This window comes from Pan troglodytes, chromosome 4 (assembly GCF_028858775.2).
Source record: "Pan troglodytes isolate AG18354 chromosome 4, NHGRI_mPanTro3-v2.0_pri, whole genome shotgun sequence".
NCBI classification, from domain to species: domain Eukaryota; kingdom Metazoa; phylum Chordata; class Mammalia; order Primates; family Hominidae; genus Pan; species Pan troglodytes.
The window spans coordinates 56,960,585-56,982,771 of NC_072402.2; the positions used below are offsets into that span (position 1 = coordinate 56,960,585).

At 38.5% G+C, this 22,187-nt stretch overlaps 1 long non-coding RNA gene across 3 annotated transcripts in view; it reads right to left on the reverse strand.

Moving 5' to 3' along the window:
* LOC129143966 (uncharacterized) overlaps positions 1-20,847 on the reverse strand; it is a 228,938-nt gene extending 208,091 nt beyond the window's left edge. For all 3 annotated transcript variants that reach the window (XR_010157236.1, XR_008547982.2, XR_008547981.2), the window contains exons 1-2: positions 20,649-20,847; positions 6,017-6,153 (exon numbers count right to left, since the gene is read on the reverse strand). This is a non-coding gene — a long non-coding RNA (uncharacterized LOC129143966). The remainder of the gene's footprint in view (positions 1-6,016; positions 6,154-20,648) is intronic.
* Between the last annotated feature and the right edge of the window lie 1,340 nt (positions 20,848-22,187).

The following is a 22,187-nucleotide window of genomic DNA, read 5'->3' on the forward strand; positions in this document are numbered from 1 at the left end:
AAATTGAATCCATCAGTGTATAAAAATATTAGTATACCATGACCAAGTGGAATTTATTCTAGGTATATAAGGACAGTTTGATATTCAAAAATCTATCATTATCATCCATAATATTAACAAACTAAACAATAAAGTCATATGATTATATCAATTGACAGAAAAAGCATTTGACAATATTCAACACCCATTCATTATAAAAACTTTCAATACACTAGGAATAGAAGGGAACTTCCTTAATCTCGTAACAAGAAATTATACACACAAAAAAAGAAACAATATCTATGTAATACATAATGGTGAAAGGCTAAATGCTTTCACTCTAAGATCAGGGACAAGGCAAGGAAATCTGTTTTCAGCACTATTATTCAACGTATTACTGGAAGTTCTAGTCATTATAACAAGCACACAAAAAAATAAAAGGCATACAAATTGGAAAAGAAATAAAACAGTCTTTATTCACAGATGACATAATCTCAACAAAATTGTATAGAATCTACATGTTGAAAATTACAAAATGTTGGTGAAAGACAAGAAGACCTAAATATCATGTTTATGGGTTAGAAGGTTTAGTAAAGATACCAGTCCTCCCTAAACTGTTCTACAGTGTTATCGTATTTCCTATCAGAAGCTTAGTAAGGTATTTCATAGAAGTATGTACTTTTACTCTAAAATGCATACCAAAAGAAAAAGACCTTAAACAGCCAAAACGATTTTGAAAAAAGAAGAAGAAAGTTCATCTTCCTTTTATTAAAGTTTACTATATAGCTACAGTAATATATAGCTACAGTAATCAAGACAGTGTGGTATTGATAGCAAGATAGACAAAGCTAAGTGGTATAAAACAGAGAAAGTGGAAGTATGGCCACATGAGTATGATCAATTAATTTTGGCAGAAGTACAAATAAATCATTAACCTTTTCAATAAATGCTATTAGAGCAATTGAACAACCATAGGCAAAAACATGAACCTTAACCTAAGCTTCACATCTTATACAAAAAAAATTAACTCAAAATGAATCACACACTTAAATGTAAAACATAAAACTATAAAATTTCTGGAAAAAAAACTGCAGAAGATCTTCAAGACACCTTAGGACTAGGTAAAGAGTCTTTAGATTTGGCACAAAAAATTTACATTCGCACACACACACACACAAAATTTTAATATATTATTTTTATTCCTGGATGTATGTTTATAATCTTTTGGTTATAGCCAAAGGAAAGGGTCTAATATGTTCTGACAGAGGATCATAGATCCTTATGTCCTGAAGGGGACTAGATCCTCCTCTAATAATACTGGTATTAAACATTCAGAATTGATAGATATGGTTTGTCTCTGTGTACCCACCCAAATCTCATCTCAAATTGTAATCCCCACGTGTCGAGGAGGGAGCTGGTGGGAGGTGATTGAATCATGGGAGAAGGTTCCCCCATGCTGTTCTCGTGATCATGAGTGAAGTCTCATGAGAGCTGATGGTTTTAAAGTATGGCACTTCCTCACTGTCTCTCCTGCCACCTTGTGAAGAAGGTGCCTTCTTCCCTTTTGCCTTCCACCATGATTGTAAGTTTCCTGAGGCCTCCCCAGGCATGAGGAACTGTGCATCAATTAAACCTCTTTTGTTTATAAATTATCCAATCTCAGGTAGTATTTTTACATCAGGATGAGAATGAACACAAAGAATCTTCACCTTCAAAGCTACCTTAGTCTGCAAATGACTGCCAAGAAGTCATCTGGAAATAGGCAGAAAGAATCAGTGAGAATTATAATGATTTATGAATTTTTCCACTTTAAGCACCTAAATATGTACATATGAATCAAAGGACATATGTGATGTTATTGAATCCAGCAGTCCCTAACCTTGTGGTCACCAAGAAGCCTTCTTATTTTTCAGCAATGCACTCTGTGTCAAAGATTTGTTTACTGAAGCAAATAACTATGAATTACTGAGGGCTTACTTTGTGCCTGGTATTATAATAAGCATTTTACATACAGAATCTCATCTGATATTTTTTAAAAACTATAGGACAGGGACTATCAGTCACTATTTTATATATGAAGAAACTGAAGGCAGCTAAGGTCAAGTGATCTAAGATCACAAAGCCAGTGGAATTGAGATTATTGAATCTAGTATCTATGATCTGCTCATTTAAGTAAATATAGATTTCCAATAATAAATAATTTCTGGGGCAAATATTTGCTTAATTGCCTATACATGCACAGGATATATACATAGTCTCTGGAACTGAATTTTTATTAGTCCAACTTTGTCAAGGGAGTGAGACATAGAACAGAATGCATGGCTATTTCTATTTAGATGAAGCAAAGACTATATTTCACAGAGCATATGTCTTCACTATTCTAGATTATTTGCTCATTCTTTAAATAGAAAATCTTCAAGAAACCAGCAAACTGAGATACCAAGAAGATAGTAAATTTAAAGGGAATATTAATTGAAGATCACCTAACATCATCATCTTTTTTGTGTGAAGTCTGCTCTGAAATGTGATTCAGGAGCAAGAAGATGCCAGTTATAGATTGCCTAGAATACCGAGTTAACCTAAAGAGAACTTTGGAAGGTGTTTCTGTTAACAGGGGATTTAGCAGTGACAGCTGAAAAGAAATTACAGCGCCAAATTTCAAGACATAAAACTCTTCAATTTATTTCTGGCAACATTTCTAAAATTCACAGTAACTATTTTACTTGGGTATTATCAGGTGAAATTTGTGGCTTTCTTCAGGAGCTAGTCACCCATTTACAAAAGCTTATAATCTTTAAGCTACTACTGGCCTATCAATCATAGAGAATTTGGATGCTAAACATGGCATTTGAGCAAGCCAGCAGAACCTGTGATTCAAGTCTCTGCTCTCTGACCTCTAGGATTAGTGTTCTGAGGATTATACTATAATATCTTTAGTTTTTACAGCACCTTTTTCCAGAGTAAGGGGCAAGAATTGTTCTCTTTATTTTTCCAGAGAAGCAAAGCTTCTGAGGAAAAGCTTAGCCCTCTACAGCTGGTAAATATTTTCCAGTGAGGGGAGCAGCCGGCCATGGCAATAACCAGAGTTCTAGTCGTGTCTCTGGCCCATGCCTCTCTATAACTGGAGACTAGTCCCCCAGTTTTCTTCATTTCTGCAGCTGTAAAAAAGGATTATGACTAGCTGTCAAACAGGGCAGGCCTCTAACATTTACGGGTCCTAGGATATAAATATAAATAGACACTTTCAAATGCTCTGTTTTTCCTACCCTCCCTCACTGTCCTACATATGAGGGGTGTCATGTGGATACTTGTGGGTATAGTCAGGTATGACTATACCCATCCTCTCAAATAGCTGCCCCTCAGCCAACCCTGTGGCCTAGGGTTGAAAGCTCAGGGCTTCCTGGGGTCTCACATGCTGAAAGTGGAGTTGGGAGAGATGCAGACCCTGGATGGGGGCATCCCTTTTGCCATTCAGACTCCTCCCCGCTTGACGAATGGCAAAGCTAGAGGAAGAATAGAATGGACCCCTCTGAAGTTCAGGACCCTGGGCAAGAATCCAGTTGCCCAGGTCTGAGGTGTCATGAACATTGATGAGAGACTGAGAAAGCAGAGAAGTGATTTGGGGAGTAGGGAAGAAAAACAATAGGTCCTCTCCCCAGCCAGTTAAAGATCAAACAGAAAAGTAAAACATTCATATGGATACAGTATGGGGCAAATGAAAAACCTATGTTTTATCTCTATCTTTACAGGGTTTCTTTTTCTAGAAGATGCATGTTTGGAATTCTGCAAGAACTCCTGATCACTTTAAAATGCCAATGCCTTTATTTTCAAGACGTACAGTTTCTGTCTTTTATCAAATAGAGGAGCAAAATCTATTCTTCCAAAAAAAGGAAAAATGCACAATATCCAAATAAATTTTCCCCAGCTGCTTGCTGGCTATTGGAATTAGATAACATGACAGAATAAGAATTTTGGTCTAATCCTAAGAAGGGAGTATGGTTGGTTCTCCTTTTCACTTAACATCTTAATCTCTTCCCCCGCTTTAAAAAGGAAGACCTATTTAATATCAAAATAACATGATGGTTTATGATGTTGGAGCTGAGAGACACAAGAGGCTGATTCAGTAAGTAAAGGTAATCAAGTAGTGGTTAGTAGCAAAAAAAAAAATTGACAAAGAGAAGGTAGAGCTCTCAACTGCCTTTGAGGCAGGAGGAAAAAATATTTCCTAGGCATAACAAGAAATGCATGGTAAGAAAATTCACTTCCTAATCCCAATGTCTATGGTGTCCATATTTCCACATCCCAAAACCTGGACAAACTGATACATGGTCCAAAAAATGGTCTTATATTAGAGAAAAACAATTCAATTCAGTCATGTCCCAGGAAATTCAGTATGTTTAGTGTTAAAAATTGCATAGCTTCCCTTTCTAACAGAATAGTTTATGGCTCTACTTTTTATATCTTACTAGTTAATGCTTATCTCCCCAAAAAGAGTAGAATAGAGACAAAGAAAAGTGTCACTGGATATACTCTATGTGTAACCATGCCTCCATGGATATAGTTGCTAAACTCTTAAAGTTTCAACTTGGGAAATAGTAAATTTGGTGATAGAAAGGAAGGAAAAAAAAAGAAGGGAAATGACTCAGATTTTCTTCACTTAGCAACAAGCCAGGAACAGGATTCACCTGGGTACCCATGGACTTGGAAGACTTATACTCTTCCAAAATTTCTTCCATAAACTGAAAGTGGGTGAGTATAGGGAGGCTGCCTGCTCCTTAGACAACCCTAAAGGGCCATATTTTGATAGCCAAATTAGTAAGATGATCCAAGGATAATAATAGTTCATATTTACTAAGCATTTACTATGTGAGAAGCAGTGTGCAAGATACTTTGCATCCTTAGCAACTCTGTGAGGGAAGTGATGACATTCCCCTATTATATAAGAGAAAAATTAGACTAAGAGAATTAGGTTATTTGCCAAGATCACAAAGCTCCCAGTCATGGAGTCAGGATTAAACTTCAGGTATGACTTTCCAAAGCCCTCTATTTCCCACTATGACCAAATTTCTTTAACCGTGAAATCAGTGGCCAAAGTTTTGGTTGCTACTTTGAGCTGAAGAAATCCTGGAGTCATTAAATTATTATTTGTGCATTTCCTCTGCTATCTTTTTCTCTATGACATCTTACTCTGTAGAATGAGTCAAAAAGATCTCTGCATATGTGATTATCAAATCACCTACAAACTTGAGCTGGCAATCTTTGTGAGGCAAAAAAATAATATTTGTGCTTATGGAATTCAGAAGAATGTGAGTATACCCGTGCCTCTGGCTCTGTGCCTTGGTATCTGAGGTGCTGTGATTGCTTACCAGCTCTGATGTCATTTGCATACTACGGGTGGTGTGGTGTGTGATTTGCAAGGACAGCCAACAAGAGATATTCCCATTTTTATAGGCACATGCCCATCACAGTTCAAGACTATTTCTCTTCCACTCCCCTGGCACGTGGGTTGGCTGTGTGATTTGTTTTGCCCAATAGAATATGACAAAAATGATTCACACCACTTTGGTTCAGGACCCAGGCTTTAAGAGACCAGGCAGTTTCTCTTTTCATTCTTGTTTGAAGTCCTGAGCCACTATGTAAAGAAGTTCTGCTAGTCAACCAGACACATGACGTGTGGGGAGAAATGTCACCCAACAGCCAGAACCAACCACCAAATAACGTGAGTAAAGCCTTCTCGCCTCATTACCAAACCCCAGAAGAGTGCAGCCATGTAAGGATTCCAGCTGATAGCATATGGAAGAGAAAAATGAATCAGCAGAGCCCAGCCCACTCACAGAATTGAAAGAAAGAATAGTTATTGTTTTAAGCCACTAAGTTGTGGAGGATCTTATTAGGTATATAGGTGGTCTTACCATGGCTGTTGTCCCAGAACTAGCAACAAAGCAAAAATTTACCTATCTTCCGGTGACCAGCATACACGATACACATCCTAGGCACTGCAGGCCAGCTGAAAGTAGGTGGGAAGAAGAAGACCAACCTGACACCAGTTTTCTCCAGATCCTTAGTCATCATTGAATAAGACTGGCTCATCTAGCATGTTAAACAGAGTTGCTACAGGCCCTCTGGATCAATTAATCATCTTCCTTCAGTGAACATTTTCTTCAATCCATTGAACTAAGAAAGAAAAAAACAAGAATATTATTTTAAAGCTATGAACCACAAATTTACGTGCTAAAGTAGGCTTGAAATTTCACTTCGTAGAGCCCAACTACTAAGCTACCCTTGACATCCCTAAGACTCTCTTCAAACTGTCCCCAGACAGCAGTTCTACATCTCAGCAAGAAGTGCAAATAAATTCTGCTGTCTCTTAGGCATCTTCTCTTAAAAGGCAGAATCTCACTACCTCCATGAGAAGGAGGAAATGTTCCTCTCAAGTTCCCAGGATGCACCACAAGTGATATAATATTCTCAACCAGGTGTTCCATTCATGGGAGATATTTGCCCTTTGACCTACTTGGCACAAGACATGTATAAAAGTGGACACTTCAGTTTCTCAGTGCTACTCCATTTGGAAAGTCCTTTCAAAATGTCTTTCCCCGTTGTACAGGCTTAACAAAGCTTCATTTTGAACAACTTCAGAAGGTATATGATGTTGAAACCAGTGAAAACCTTGTTCTAGTTTTGTTTTATAAATGCATGAAGTTTTTTAAGATCCTCATTTTACAGAAAAGCAATCTCTACAAAAGAAATGAGACACAGAAAATAATGAAACTCATTCTATAGAGAGTAAATTGACCAATTTAATTTGGGAAAAGGAAGGATAAGGGAAGACTTTATTATAAGAGAATTACATCTGAATTTAGTAATCAGAAAGAAAGAACATCTGCCTGTGTCTTCATGATGGTGGATTGCTTTGGAAGTGGTACTAATAAAAGAGGTGGCTGTGAGTAGGAAGAGGACTTCTATCAAGAGTCAGAAAGCAATTACTTTCAAACATGGGATAAGAAGGTCAAAGGACAAAGAAAAAGGAAGCTGCCAGAGTCTTTGAGACCTAATAAAAAGAGGAAATTAGAGTGGGAAAAGCCCACTTTGGGTCTGAGAACAAGTATTCCTGGGACTAGTTCTTAGGAATAGTTAACAGTTACTTAAACAGAGATACTATGTACGCAAAAGATTTTACATTGTATTGTTATTTTTTATTGGCTAAAGTTTTGAGGCTTATTGAAATCAGTTGTTTTAACATGGGCACAGAGAGGGCAACATCACACACCAGGGCCTGTCAGGAGGTGAGACGCAAGGGGAGGGAGAACATTAGGACAAATACCTAATGCATGTGGGGCTTAAAACCTAGATGACAGGTTGGTAGGTGCAGCAAACCACCATGGCACATGTATACCTGCACATAACAAACCTGCACATTCTTCAGATGTATCCCAGAACTTAAAGTAAAATATAAGAAAAGAAATACAAGGCATGTAAGCACAGTTATGATCTGAACCCTACTGCAGAATGATTTGTAAAGAACGAGGAAATAAAGTTTAGAAATTAGGAGGTACCTAAAAAAAAAAAAGAAAAAGAACTTAGTTGTTTTAATAAAGATCTCTCTTTATTTATTTGAAAAAAAAAAAGGTGTGGGGGTTGTGGAATTCTCTTTTCCATGCTGAGCAGCCACCTTATTATGTCACAGGGTTTGAGCCATTTGACCATGACTCTACTTCTCGAGTCTATTGAAAGCATATCAGTATCTGGCTGCTAAAAAGGGAAATTTATCTCCTGGGTCATGGGAGAGAGTGATAGCCATGCATGCCCTCTTTGCATTTGACTTTCAAGGCATCCCTTGGCTGCCACAGCTCTAACAAATTCCCTTGGTCAGAAAAGAGCAGCTTCTTCTCCTCCCCTGCTGCTCCTTGGTTCTTAACATCTATCTTGCCTCAATACCTCAATGCACTTTTGAGTCTCAGTTTCCATACACTCCAGGCAAACTTTGATTTAATTAATTGTGTTGTATCACAGACTGGATAGTTAATCATTTTCTGGAGAAGGCACATATTCCCTTTGAAACCTCATTTTCATTTTTAAAAAGCCAACATTCCAGTGAACGTATCACTTCCTTATTTAGAAAAATATTGTCTGCTCTTTGCAGGCCAGATTCTCCAACTCGCTCAAACTAGAATATCTAACATTTATGGAATACTTACTCTGTGCCAGCCACTACGCAAAATGTCTCTCGGCAACCAGCGGAGGGAGATATGATTCTCTTCATCTGAGACCTGGCTGAGATGATCCCTGGCTGTGCCCTAGTGAGTGGTACAGCTAGACCTTGACCTTTTATTCCCTGTCTCTAGGGACTATTGCCTCCTGGGAGTGCAGAAATAGAGGCTACAATTTAATAGACGAAGTCTCCTCAATCAGCTGTCAGAATGATTTCTACAAAATATTCTCTCAGAAACCACTTTGAATTTCTTATCAAGTTATTGATATTAAGTATCACCGTAGTCCAATCAATCAAAAATTTGGTTTTCAAATCTATACTGTTGATTTATAACAACTCTGACCCCAGTTGTTGAGTACAATATGATTAAATAAGATATTTCTCAATTCATTTTCAGTAAGATATCTAAATTCATGCTGTCTTTTTCTCTTCATTATATATACTAAAATAAACCATGCCAATCAGTAGACTGTCTACCACCTACAAGGTTTAATAGAAAGAGGCAAAACAACTTAAATGACAGTCAAGAGAACTTCCCCAGCCACCATTTCATTGAAAATGGTATTTTTTTCTAGATATCCTTTCTTTATCATTCTAGTTTGTCCTCCACGCTTCTCAACCCTGGTGTCTGCCCAGAAGACTGTCACATTTGGATAACATCAATATAACCTCTTGCCATTGGCTCTGGAGGAGCAGTGTCAAGTGATCAGAGGTGGGAAGAGAGTGAGGGTGCTGATTGTTCCTCAGACTCACCATGCTGGGCCATGGGTGGCCACATTGCCCCAGTGAGGGCCCTGGCACCAGTCACACAGCCCTTCATACAGCTCCCCCTCCGGGTTCTAACCTCTCCTTCTATTTGTCCCTTCAGGCCTCCCAGTGTTAAGAATCCATATCAACACAGGGTTACATGCCATCCCTTGTTGCTTTTCTTAAGCCATGTCCATACCCTTGTAAATAGTCTTTTTATCAAACTCGGTTCAAATTACCCAATCTTAATGTGCCGTCTGTTTCCTGTTGAAATCTTCACTGATACAATATTGAAAATATTGACAAGAATCTACAAGCCTCACCAAAACATGATGATTATATAAAATCCCTATTTAAGATACAATCTCAAAAACTACAAGAAACAGCTCTTTTCTGAAGACCTGGCTTTCATTTATGGTGGGTTAATTACTCATTGTCTCTGAATAAGGTGGAAAAAGATCTATTTCTCTCTCTGTGAGTAAAAATATTACCAATATAATGTAGCAAACCAGAAAGGGATCTCTATACCTTGAAAATTATTGAAGTTAAGATGCCCTGACCTGCAATGCTGTTTAAGAGTTGAGAACATTTGGAAGTACCAAGGATCCTCCTTGCTCTTACTGACCCCTTTGCCTTCCTGACTCAGTGTAACATAGAAGAACATTGCTCTCCAGAAATCTGGGATTCAGTCCTTGTTCTGCCACCTAGTAACTCTGACTTTGGCTATTTTATCTAATCTTCCTAAGGCTTATTTCTATTATAGGCTGAATGTTTGTACCCTCCCAAAATTCATATATTGAAGCTCTAACCCCCAACATGGTGGTATTTGGAGATGAGATCATTGAGAGGAAATTGAGATTTAATGAGATCACGATGGTAGGGCCCCATGATGTGATCAGTGCCCTTATAAAAAGAGAGACTAGAGAGCTTGCTCCCCCTCCTACATATAAAGATACAGTGAGAAGGTAGCTATCTGCAAGCCAGGAAAAGAGTCTTCACCAGAAAAAACCCTCTATCAGACCTTGAAATTTCCAGCCTCCAGAACTGTGAGAAGATAAATTTCTGTTGTTTAAACCACATAATCTGTTTTTTTTTTTGTTAAGGCCGCCTGAGATGACTGAGACAGTTTCTGTCCCTTTAGATTAGAGATGATCATACTAGACTACCCATGTTGGAATTCTCCTCTCACATTTACTAGTTGCAGAGCCTTGGTTAGTTTGGTTAATTGAAACTCAGTTTCCTTATCTATAATAATTAGAAAAATAATAGTAATACTTTTAGGTTTGTTGGGAGGATTCAATTAAAAAAACTTAAGAAAAGTACTTATCACAGTGTCTGGCACTTACTAAATCTCCATATTAATCATCATTATCACTGCTATGGAAACATAGAATGAATAACTCTCCCAGGAATAGGGTAGAATCAGCAAAGACTTCTTAGAAGAAGTGAAGAAGAAAGGAAGCAGGAGAATATCCTATAGTCAGACTTTATTGCACTCCCCAAATATCTAAACCAATGTTAGCTACGTAACAGTAAGTGCTAATTCCCTGCTCTTTGATTGATGTATTAATATTTGAAAAAATAATTGAATTACAAATGCCTGAATTGAGTAGTGTAGAAGTTACATTATGAGCAATTGAAGAGTAACTGTGGAAGGTGAGCTGACTAGTAAGGAAGGAATTGAGTAGGCACTTCATGAGTTCACTGATTGCCGCTTTGACATGGGATAGGAGGCAGAGATAATGTGGGGAGACACAGAGAGGATGAACTTAATCTTAAACCTCTGTATGACAGGGTGAATACCCTTACTGAATTCTGTGAGTGTGAATTCCAAAATTCACCAGATTATACATTTTTTCAAGTCAAAAATCACACTTGATTTTACATTTGGCTCCCACTCACTAGCAGCATCTCAGAGCAGTAAGCACATAGTAGATTTCAACACATACACTGAACAGACAATTGTTGAATAGGCTGTGCCTCACACTGCCAGTCTGTTGAAGAAGACTTCCTGGAAAAGAAGAATCTGAGGAACCACTTGAATGGCAAGAACAAGATGGTGAATAAGTTCAAGCAAAGGGGTTTGTTACCAGGCAGAAAAAAGGTAGGAAAGGGTCAGGTTTTTAACTAACTTCTCATAGATTTTGGAACCCTTGTTTTCAAACGTTGTTTTTAAAAAATTTTTGTAAAAAATTTTTTTTACAAATGAGAATGAGGAAAAAGAGAGAAAAAAGGAGGGGAGGAGGAGAACAAGAGGAAAGGAAGGAGGGAGGAAGGAAGAGAAAAGGAAAAATAGTGACCTAAAACCTCTGAGAGAAGCCCAGAGACAGACTGAAGTGAATACTCCAGAAAGGTCAGGAGACTTCATTTCTCCTTCTGTAAGAAATGTGGATGTTGAAACCAGTTGTAGGATGAGGTGGCTCCACGATCCAAGCCTGATTAATATGAATAAGGAAGAGGAAAAACTGCTCAATTATAGACCCTCACATCCCATGTTTCTCTAGATTTTACAAAGTTCATTCAATTAATAACCATGGAGTTTTAGAGGAGCTCACCACTTTGCTAGGCCCAATTGCTGCAGCATAATGGGAGATTGCAGAAGGAACTACAATAGATGTCTAGTCCCAATGACTTTCCATGTTGAAGGACAGGAAACACAGAAAGGGGACCATATAAAAAAAGAATATTACATGTAGGAGAGATTGACTCAAACACCAAAAATTTTAAATCATTTTTAATTAAAAGACTGTTGAGAGAAGAAGGAGATGAGTAAAAGAAGATTTCTTATAGAATGCGAGTCTGAGAAATGCCCTGAAAGAAATGGAGAGTCTGGCTTGGCTGGAGTAGGTAAGATCATTCCAAATTAGAGTTGGGGAATGATCTCAGAGAATGTTGGATAAAAATAGGCAAGATCTATTTATCACTTAGAAATTGTGTTCCATGCTTATACACTGTTAGTGGGAGTGTAAATTAGTTCAACAATGTTGAAGACAGTGTGGAGATTCCTCAAAGACCTAAAGACAGAAATATCATTTGACCCAGCAATCCCATTACTGGGTATAGACCTAAAGGGATATAAATTGTTCTATTATAAAGATACATGCATGTAATTGTTATATTACAAAGTTCACTGCAGCACTATTCACAATAGCAAGGACATGGAATCAACCTAAATGCCCACCAGTGATAGGCTGGATAAAGAATATATGGTACATCATGGAATATTATGCAGCCATAAAAAAGAATGAGATCATGTCCTTCACAGGGACATGGATGGAGCTGTAGGCCTGTATCCTTAGGAAACTAACACAGAAACAGAAAACCAAATACCACACGCCGTCATTTGTAAATGGGAGCTAAATGATGAAAACACACGGCCACATAGAAGGGAACAACATACACTGGGACCTAGCAGAGGGTGGAAGCTGGGAGTAGGGAGAGGATCAGGAGAAATAACTAATAGGTACTAGGCTTGATACCTGGGTGGTGAAATAATCTGCACAACAAGCCCCCATGACACAAGTTTACCTAGGTAACAAACCAGCATATCCTGCACATGTCCCCTGAACTTAAAAGATTTTTTAAAAATAGAAATTGTGTTCCAAACCCCCCAAAATACTATGTTGAATATATTCAGCGTTAATTTTTCTCCAGTATAAAAGAAGTCCAAAGGGAGCTAAGCTAGGTCTGTTGTGGTACTCCTCGATGTCATTGGAGATCCAGGTTCTTTCTAGTTTTCTATTTCACCATCCTTTGGGCATGACACTCGTGTTCTCAAGATAGCTACTGAAGCTCCACCCATCCTACACATGTTTCAGACAAAAGGAAGAAAGAACAGGTAGGGCAAATAGGCACATACTTCCCCTTTGAAGAGACTCCCCAACAACTTCCATTTATAGCTCATTGGCTGGAATTCTCTCATACGGTTACCCAAAACCGGCAAGGGAGGCTTAAGAATTTAGCTGTTTAGCTTGGCATGTTTCTACAGCCAATAGAATCAAATACTTTAAACTGAGGGATAATTCTAGAGTTCAGCAAGAAATAACAGGAAAAAGTTTTCACACCAAAATGAAGGGTACATGTAAGAAACTAACCCTGTAATTTGTGGTCTATGTCAAAGACTGAAGAGGGAGTTCAAGCCAAAGTGAAAGTTGTTGCTCTTGCAAAGCAGGCTGGTTTTCAAAAGATGGGTTAAAAGGTTGTCATGGAGCTCTTGAAAAACTGCATGCAGAGGAATTAAGAGCAGAATTTGTTCCATTTGCAATGTCAATCAGTGTGGAAATGTGCTCAGGACCAGCCAAGCACACAATAGCACATGGCACTAAATATGACACTGAGATAACTCTTTTAGGACCGTGAACATACAAATGTATCTCTTAAAACCTTCAAGCTCCCCTTGCTGACATTTGGTGCATTTTCAAACTTTGTCTTTATGTGATTTTGATTTCCAATAGTTGAATTTGAAATATAAATCAAGAAGTTTCCACAGTAATTTTTACCATTTTGGAAAAAGTAGGATTTTTTTTTAAATTTTAAGAATATAAATGCACAGGCATACCTGGGAGATATTGTGGGTTCAGTGCCAGACCACCACAATAAAATGCATATCACAGTAAAGTGGGTCACAAGAATTTGTTGGTTTATCTGTGCATGTAAAAGTTATCTTTACACTGTACTGTAGTCTATTGAATGTACAATAGCATTGTGTCTTTAAAAAGTATATACCTTAATTAAAAAATACTTTATTGCTAAAAATGCTAACGATCATCAGAGCCTTCAGCAAGTTATAATCTTTTTGCTGCTGGAGAGTCTTGCTTCGATTTTGATGGTTGCTGACTGATCAGTATGCTGGTTGCTGAAGTCTAGGGTGACTGTGGCAATTTCTTAAAATCAGACAACAATGAAGTTTGCCACATTGATTGACTTGTCCATGAAAAATGTCTCTGTAGCATGTGATGCTATGTGACAGCATTTTACTCACAGTAGAACTTCTTTCAAAATTGGAGTTAATCCTCTCAAACCCTGCTGCTGCTTTACAACTAAATTTATGCAATATTCTAAATCCTTTGTTGTCATCTCAATAATGTTCACAACATCTTCACCAGAAGTAGATTCCATCTCAAGAAACCTCTTTCTTTGCTTCATCCGTTAGAAGCAACTTCTCACTGGTTCAAGTTTTATCATGAGATTATGGGAATTCAGTCACATCTTCAGGCTCCACTTCTAATTCTAGGTCTCTTGCTATTTCCACCACATATGCAGTTACTCCCTCCACTGAAGTATTGAACCTCTCAAAGTCATCTGTGAGAGTTGGAATCAATGTATTTCAAACTCCTGGTAATGTTGATATTTTGACCTCCTCTCATGAATCATGAATGTCATTAATGGCATTTAGACTGGTGAACCCTATTCAGAAGGTTTGTAATGTGCTCTGCCCAGATTGATCAGAGGAATCACATGTATGGCAGGCATAGCCTTGTGAAATATATTTCCTAAATAATAAGACTTGAAAGTCAAAATGACTTCTTGATCCATGGGCTACGGAGTGGATGTTGTGTTAGCAGGCATGAAAAAAAATTTATCTCTTTGTACATCTCCATCAGAACTCTTGGGGGACTAGATGAATAGTCAATAAGCAGCAATATTTTGAAAAAAATCTTTTTTTCTAAGCAGTAGGCCTCAACAATAGGTTTAAAATATTCAGGAAACCACTCTGTAAATAGCTATGCTATCATCTGGGCTTTGTTGTTCCATTTCTAGAGCACAGACAGAGTATAGTTCACATGATTCTTAAGGACCTCAGGTTTTTCTGAGTTGTAAATGAGCATTGGCTTCACCTTAAAGTCACTAACTGCATTAGGCCCCAGGAATGTCTGCTGGTCTTTTGAAGCTTTGAGGCCAGGTATTGACTTCTCTCTATGAAAGTCCTAGATGGCAACTTCTTCCAAGAGGAGGCTGTTTCATCTACATTGAAAATCTGTTGTTTAATGTACACACCTTCATCAATCAACTAGCCAGATCTTCTGAATAACTTGCTGCAGCTTCTCCAACAGCACTTGCTGTTTCACCTTGCAATTAGATTACAAAGATGGCTCCTTTCCTTGAACCTCATGAACCAACTTCTGCTAGCTTCAAACCTTTCTTCTTCAGCTTCCTCATCTCTCTCAGCCTTTAGAGAATTAGTGAATTAGGGCCTTGCTCTGAATTAGGCTTTGGCTTAAGGGAATGTTGAGGCTGACTTGATTTTCTATCCAGACCACTAAAATTTTCCCCATATCAACAATAAAGCTGTTTTGCTTTCTTTCTTTTTGTGTGCACTGGAGTAGCACTTTTAATTTCCTTCAATAAATTTTTCTTTGCATTCACAGCTTGGCTGTTTGGTACAAGAAGCCTAGCTTTCTGTCCATTTCAGCTTTTAAAATGCCTTCCTTACTACACGTCATCATTTCTAGCTTTTGCTTTAAAATGAGAGCGCTGCCACTCTTCTTTTCACTTGGACACTGAGCGGCCATTGTAGGGTCATTAATTGGTCTATTTCAATATTGTCGTGACTTGGGAAATAGGGATGTCCAAGGAGAAGAAGAGAAATATGGGAATGACTGGTCAGTGGACCAGTCACAACATGCATATTTATCAATTAAGTTCACCAACTTACATGGGTGCAGTTCATGGCATCCCAAAATAATTATGTTATTAACATCAAAGATCACTGATCACAATCACCATAATATATATAATAATGAAAAAGTATAAAATATTGTAAGAATTACCAAAACGTGACACAGAGACATGAAGTGAGCACGTGCTGTTGGAAATATGGTGCCAATAGACTTGCTTGACGCAGGGTTGCCACAAACCTTCAATTTGTAAAAAAATATGCTATCTGAAAAGTGCAATAAAGTGAATGCAATGAAATGAAGTGTGCTTATAATTTCTTATAAACGTTGTCAAAAATATTGATTTAAGAACTAAGCATGTTGTTTGAAGTTATAAAGTCCAAGAGGCATTCTACCAGGAAAAGGCTATCCAAGGCCATGTTTTGAAGAGCAATCCTGCACTGCACAATGTACATACTGAGAGCCCAGCAAGATGGAAGGTAGAAGAATGGTTACCAGAGGTTGGGAAGGGTATTGGGAGGTGTCGGGGAGGAGGGGATGGTTAGTGGGTACATAAAAATAGAATGAATAAATAAGGCCTAGTATTTGACAGCACAACAGGGTAACTATAGTCAATAATAATTTAACTGTACATTTAAAAAAATGAAAAGAGTATAATTGGATTGTTTATAACACAAAGGATGAATGCTTGAGGGAATGGACACCCCATTTCCATGATGTGATTATTATGCATTGCATACCTGTATCAAAACATCTCATGTACCCCATAAATACATACAGCTACTATATACACACAAAAATAAAAAATAAAAAATTATTTTTAACAAAAAGATATAATCACATATGGTAGCAGGGCCCTTGCATAGTTCAAAGCCAGTGAGGCCACCACCTGCACCGCAGTCTATGTTAATTGCACCCCTGGAGTACAACTCCATAGACTATCCATGCAGTTGCCCTGGTAACAGGTGTATATGGAAGAGGATGCACTTCTATAACTACAATGTAGCAATTACAAAAAATAATTTTAATACTTTATCCTCATAAATATTTTACAATTTTTAAAATTTTACATGTAAACAAGTCTGGGTCAATTTTTTTAACAGCAAAGGAAACATTTTCAGGACTGCTTAGTGCCTTATGCAGGGTCACAGATACCATTGGTCAACTGAGTACACCTACATGTGTTAAGCCTGCACCTAAATAAGCAGGGTTGAGTCTCTCTTGAAGTTATTCAGATCATGCCATTGTTAACGTATATTTACCATTATCAGTGGCAAATGTTGAAAGAATACACATCTCTTTTTCTTCCTTTGCTTATGCAAATAATAGAGGAGCCTCAGACACTACAAAATGTTAATTTGTTTAATTATATGGTTTAAGAATTTTTAAAAAATCTTTGGCCCCCTCATATCCAAAACTCACCCTCATCTAAACAAAACAAAACAAAATTCCTAGTTTAAGTTTTTGCTAAAGGCACTAGACTTGGAGTCAAGAGGCATGGGGTGTATTTCTAACTCTGTAACTAAGCAGTGTTCTAATCTCTAGGGACCTCAATTTCTCCCTGTGTAAAAAATGAGGGAGTTAGAACTTCTACACCTTTTTGGCTGTACAGTCCAGGATTCAGTGCTGGCCTGCTTAAAAACCCATTTAGTCTACTGAAAGGAGTTGGCTATTCCAAAAGTAAAGCTCCCTGACAGTAAAGAATAACGCCAGACAACAATGCCAGCCCATGTGACAAGATGGCACTATAAATAGACAGCCCAGAATATCTGTTCATAGGACTAGCGGCTGGTAGCTCATCAGCTGCCTGGAGCTGCTATAGATTCACAAGAAACTTCTTTGTTTGGCTCTCCTCCCCTAGTTCTAAAAATCCAGTAGCTAATTTGAGATTTAGCACTAATATATCAATGTTGTATGTGGCTTAATACACTGACAAGCTTGTGGAAATAGGTTTATTGCTTGTACATGCTCGGTTCATGCCTTCCAGAGGAAGATTTGAGAGACAGTCCTGCTCTGTCTCCTCAGCTAACCCTCCTCATAATAACCTGGGATTGTCTTTTAAAATAGGACAGTGAACTGTAGCCATGCCAAACCACAGAGATGAGCTCTGAAAAAAGACATGTTAAGGGAAGGAAAGATCACTAAATAATGCGAAGATACATTTTCAAATTTTACTTTTCCTAAAGTTCAAGGCACCTGTTAGTCTAAGAGAAAGATTAGATTTAGGGAGAAGGATGCTTATACCCTCACCACTATGAGCAACAGACATACACACATGCACTTGTTTCTCTCGAATTCCTCCTATATCCCTCCAGTTTCCAATTCTTTCTTAAAGCCACCTATTCATTTTCTCTACTTGCATTGCATTTACCTTCTCCCACCTTAAGTTTCTACACTTATTCCTGTGTTTTTTTTCTTTAAAAACTTCTTAAAATCTCATCTTCAAGAAATGCCCCCAATTTTTCAAACTGCAGCCAGAATTTTTTAAAAAATAGTATAAATAAACCTTGAAATGGTTTTGCTAAATGCTTTCTGGTTTTTTTAATTTAACATTGATAATTCACAGAAAACAATCATTTGAACATGTAAGCAAACAGCATTTGATTGCAAATGTATTTACACAATAATCATGGGTAAACCTGTCTTTAAAAAATAAAGTCATTGAGCATTGTAATTCCTTCCTTCTCAATGCCAGCCCATAATACCTGCTTTACGGGGTGTGGCTAGGTTTTTTTCCCTGCCCCTGGATGAAATGTTAAGGAGCACAAAAGATTTTCTCTGTTTGTTTGTTGAACAATTAAAAATTCTATAGTCATTTCTACTTGCAAGAACTGTCTCATTTCACTAATTCAAACAGGTTCTTGTAATAGTTAAAACTCCACAAGTCATTTTAAGTTGACTATTTCTCCCTACTCCAGATTGGGCCTCCTTTGGAAACTTACATTGGAAAACAAAGAAAGCAGACATCTTCTTTCTCTGTCAGCTTCTTTCTACCTTATACCCAAATCCCCAGGATTGCAAGGCGAGAGAAACAAAAGAAAAGAAAGCAGGAAAAGACCTGCTTGATTTGCTCAGTGTTGATGCTCTTGGTGGTGTGACCAAAGCTGACTTTTTTCTTGAGCATATGATTGTGAATTCTTCAGAGGTCCCTGATGTATCTTCTTTAGCTGACCAATTGCTACTCCTCATCAGCTCCTGCCTCTGCAACCAACCCCACATTCTCATGCTTCCAGGGCCCCCTTGCCTTTGCAGAATTCATTTCAGAGACTCCAGCTTTCACATCAGGCCCATGGGAAAGTATCCCCTTCATGCCAAATGGTGAAAGTGCAGCCTTAGCTCTTTCCCCACCGTCATACATGGCTTCAGCCAATATTTCATTTCAAGATTATCTTCCATAGTACACAGACAGTAAACTACTGTGTCCCTCCAAATCCAGGAACACATCAAGATTCCTGATTGGTTACCTTGCAGCACTTTACACTAGATTGAAGTGAGAGTGAAGCACCCAGCACTTTTCTGGTGTTGGGAGTGAGGGCAGACTCCCAGTACACAGAAAATCCTCTCTTTAAATATCAATCCTTCTTATGCTCAAAGTGCATATTGAGATAAATGTCATAAAATCAGCCCTTCTCTACCGCACTTGAACATCCTGCACAGGTGATCTCACAGCATGTGCTGGATGGGAAAGTACTTGCCCTCTGCTGCCTTCTCAGACAAATTGGGTACAGTCACATAGAAAAAAATTCCTTTTAAATATCCTTTACTTACATCTATAAATATTATTCTACACATCAAAACATTTCTATAAACATATTACTTTTCCATAATATAAAAAACTAAAATTCAGGTTTTATAAATTTCAAGATGGCTGACTAGAGAGGTCACATGTAAGTTCTCCTCAGAAAGAAGAATTGAACGTAGAGATGAATAATCAAAACTCACATAGAATATTAAACAGAGGGTGCTGGAAATATTGGAGAACTCACAGGAAGAAGCTACCATACAGAAAAAGAGAGAAGCAAAAGGCTGGCTGAGATCAAACCCTCCTGAGGGACTTGGTATTTCATCAAAAAGGTAAATGTTCTTGGCTCCCTTCACCCTTGCAGCAGACTGCTGGTTTCCAAACTTTAGAGGTCTCCTCTGCTTTCATGAACCCAAGCACTAGTATGGGTGGTGATCTGGTAACTTTTTGAGGACATTACACCAGACTACCAACTTGCACACAGTCACTCACCCTGTTCCTGGACCCAAGCTGTGGTAGCAGGTGCCATATTTGCTGCACACTAATTGTGAGACTGTTTTCTGCCCAGGTAACCTCACCCCTTGTGTCTCCACATTGCCAGATCTCCCACAGACATTCCCCAGCACCAGCTGGGATTGTGACAGCCACACAGGCCTGACTGGACCTAGAGAAGCTGCAGAATGCCCATGGCCCAGGTCTCAGGGAGTGCTGCTCCTAAGGGAAGAGAGAGTGCAGCCCACCAAGGAAGTACCCCTTCCCTGGGACAAAGGAAACCAGAGCACGTTCTTTCCTGTGCTTGAGAGCTTCCACTTGTGGGGTAAAGGTGACTGTGTCTCTTCCAGCAGAGATAAAGATGCCATGCTCAGCTCTGTGGGAAAGGAATACATTCCACCCCAGTGGCCATATGGCCCCAGTGCTTGAGCATGGCTGTGGAGAGGGAGACCTCTTTTTTCTACCCTCCCCACAACTACTGCAGAAACAGCCATGGCTGCACGCATAGGAGACTGACATAGGCATGCTGGTGGATGGTCATTCTAGGACTGTTAGGGGTGGATGTACCCCATTGGCAGTGTGCTTACCAGGCCCAGGCTTGCACAAAAGGCAGGGCCCTTCCCACTCTCTACACAGAGCAGCAGCATTCCTGAAGCAGAGAAGAGGAGAGCCTCAAAGTTTTACGTTTTGGGCTGAGAAAAGAAGTTCCACACCATAACCACATTGGTAGAGAGTCACAGAGCAGGAACATTTCATGGCTCTCAGATTCACTGCAGCTTGGAGATAGTGAGGTCTGTCTGATCCGAATGTCTGCAGTGCCAGGACAGAAACATGACAGGAAGGTGAATTGCATTCTTACCTGGCCAGGCCGTGGAGCTGAGGTAGAAACCTCAGCAGAAACCTCAGCACATTTCACCAGGAGCTCCCTCAACCACCCAGTCAGGTCTGGTGCTCGTGTTTACCGTTGGGATATCTGAGGTCAAAGTTGAGCTTGACAGTCCAGCTCCACCCAGGTTTGTGGGTGGTCCACAGAACAGCCCCATTGGCTGAAGCAAAAGAGAGCTTCTCTCAGTAAACAAAAATCAAGTATATGCCCATCTGCTTCTGCAGATAGTCAGCTGTTACCTGTAAATGCCACCTACTGGCCTGGAGATTGAACTGCACAGTGTAATACAAAACCTGCTGACACAAGCGCACAACAGTGAGGAATGAGCTAAGATTCCTGAGACTTCCTCTATCCTGATACCCAAGGAGGCAGTGAGCCTGCTCACAAACCCACCCAGTATGTAGCTACAACCAGCATTTGAGAAAGCCACCACACAAAAGCTATCTATAACCATGGAACACACATAGAATCCTTGCCACTGAAAGCATCCAGAACCAAAGTAAAATAACCATACACAGCATACAGCATAGTCACATCCTCAAGGAGAAAAAAAATTCCTTTCCAAACGAAAGTAAATTCAAAAAAAAGAAAGAGAGAAGAAGAGATAGTTTATCTAGATGAGAAGGAACCAGAGGAAAAATTCTGGTAATATGAAAAAACAGAGTGTTAAAACACCCCAGTGAATCACATTAACTCTCTAGCAATGGATTCTAATCCAAAGAAAATCTTTGAAATACCAGATAAATAATTCAAAATATTGATTTTAAATAAGCTCAATGAGATACAAAAGAAAATTGAAAACCGACACAAAGAAATTAGAAAAACAATTCAAGACATCAATGAAAAAATTGCTGAAGAGGTAGACATTAAAACAAAAAACACACACAAAGAACATCTAGAAATGAAGAATTCATTGAATTACAAAATATAGTTGAAAGCTTTAATAATAGACTAGACCAAGCAGAAAAAAGAATTTCAAAGACAGATCTTTTGAATTAGCCCAGTCAGACAATAATAAAGAAAACAGAATTTCATAAATGAACAAAGCCTTTGAGGAGTATGGAATGATGTAAAACAACCAAATGCACAAGTCATAGCTATTTCTGAGGGAGATGAAGAGAAAGTTAAAAGTCTGGAAAACTTATTTGAGTAAATAATTAAGGAAGATTTCCTTAGGCTTGGTAGAAATTTAGACATCCATGCTGGAGAGGTTGTGGAGAAAAAGGAACGCTTATAGACTGTTAATGGGAGTGTAAATTAGTTCAACCATTGTGGAAAACAGTATGGTAATTTTTCAAAGTCCTAAAGACAGAAATACCATTTGACCCAGCAATCCCATTACTGGGTATATACCCAAAGGACTATAAATCATTTTATTATAAAGACACATGCACATAAAAGTTCTTTGAAACACTATTCACAATAGCAAAGACATGAAATCAACCTAAATGCCCACCAATGATAGATTAGATTTTTTTAAAATGTGTAAAAAAACTTGTCAGCCACAAATTT